At 39.3% G+C, this 1,934-nt stretch overlaps 1 protein-coding gene across 1 annotated transcript in view; it reads left to right on the forward strand.

Moving 5' to 3' along the window:
- The window catches only part of LOC106881518 (signal transducer and activator of transcription B-like), a 6,653-nt gene that overhangs the window by 998 nt on the left and 3,721 nt on the right, over positions 1 to 1,934 (forward strand). The gene's annotated exons all lie outside the window — the stretch shown is intronic.

Here is a 1,934-nt window from a genome sequence, read left to right on the forward strand (position 1 = left end):
ATATATATATATATATATATATATATATATATGTATATTCTTCAGGCAAAGAATCAAATAATAAACCTGTGTAAACTGCGTCAGTTGACTTTCTTCCGACATCATTTTCCAGCTGGAAGAGCGCAGAGAATGCTTGGCAAAATCCCAGATGCTAAACTTCTAATCTCGGTCTGTGTATGAGCCAGAAGGAAAGTCGGATCACTTTTCAGCAGCGTCACTGCTTCTTGACTCATGCGATCTTTAATGCATCCAATCAACTGCCAGTTGCAAAAGACATCTCGGTACGTAAGAATACTGTTGGCAACAAAGACCATCAAGTCCTGCGATTTGCCTATTGCACAATCATTCAACACGTCCAAAATTTCATTTGCTAAATCGGGTTTACCTTGACTCTAGTTTGAAAATTCAACCGAGAGTCACACTGCAAACTGTCAAATTAGTCTAACATCTCCAGTCCACTGCTCCTTGCGAGAAGTCCAACAAATTGCCCCTCAAAATATGCATACGTCTTCTTGGAATCGGATAGCAAACGCCTACTGCTGTATGTTAAAGATCAGAAGTGAAGATATGTTACCATACTGTGCCCCCGCCCTCCGGGGCCCATCGAATGATTTCTGTGTCCTCTTGTTTCAGAGAGTTCACACGAGCACTAAAAGAACATCCTTCGTACATCGTATCGAGAAACCAGTCAATTGCCATTCCCGATCCAAGTTCGTTGTAAGTGATACTGTCCCTGTTAATCTCTCCTAACCAGTTAATTAGTTTCTCCCATATACTACGAGGGTGCGCTGAAAAGCTCTTGGCTTTAAGGGTATCACGAAAGGCCTTGTTGAGGGCTCAGCCTTCCAAGTTCCTTTACAGGGCTTAGAAATACTGAAGGATCACTGCTATAAGTGTATGAATCTGAAATGGGAATATGTTGAATAAAATCACAGTTAACTGATTCTCTTGTATTTTCTTTTACCCAAAACCAGGAACTTTCTAGCCCCACCCCCTCATACTCTTCTTTATTGTTATATATTTGTCAAAAACTAACAGCCTCGTCTCTAAATTTTTCGTATCTAGAAAGACCCAGAACCTGTTATTATAGTAACTGCCCCAATCAATTTCCGTTTAACTAATTTACAACGTTACATAAAACAATAAAAAGTGAAACCTTAGAGTGTAATTATTCCAGATTATTCTGTCCTATATGTCAGAATACCTATGGTTGTAATCGATATATAATCATTATTTATTGATGGGACAACTTGTGATGGCAACCTTAGATTTCGTTTGCTTTCCTTCCTCTCTGCCTACCACCTACTTACCTACCTACCTACCTACCTACCTACCTACCTACCTACCTACCTATCTATCTATCTATCTATTTATCTATCTATCTATCTATCTATCTATCTATCTATATATCTATATATCTGTCTGTCTATCTGTCTACCTGTCTGTCTGTCTGTCTGTCTATCTATCAATCTAGATAGATAGAGACAGACAGGTAGACAGGTAGACAGAGACAGAGAGACAGAGAGAGTGAGCGTGAGAGAGAGGCACAAACAGACCGTGTCGAATATGTTAATTACCAAAGGGGAAAGCAGTCAGACAGACAGACAGACAGGCAGGCAGACAGACAGACAGACAGACAGGCAGACAGGCAGACAGACAGACAGGCAGACAGACAGGCAGACAGACAGGCACATCGTTGTCAATAGTTACTGCGTTATTTTGTTGTTATCACGTAAACTCAGACTGAATGTGTTGGATGAGATGAGATGATCAATTAATATTAGATTACAACAACAACAGCAACGTTAACAACTAAAACGCTATCGCTACCACGACCACTAGCAGCACTAACCATGACGACAACAAGAACAACAACTACACAAACAGTAATAACTAAGCATATATATATATATATATATATATATATATATATA

The sequence above is a fragment of the Octopus bimaculoides genome, chromosome 18, assembly GCF_001194135.2.
Source record: "Octopus bimaculoides isolate UCB-OBI-ISO-001 chromosome 18, ASM119413v2, whole genome shotgun sequence".
NCBI classification, from domain to species: domain Eukaryota; kingdom Metazoa; phylum Mollusca; class Cephalopoda; order Octopoda; family Octopodidae; genus Octopus; species Octopus bimaculoides.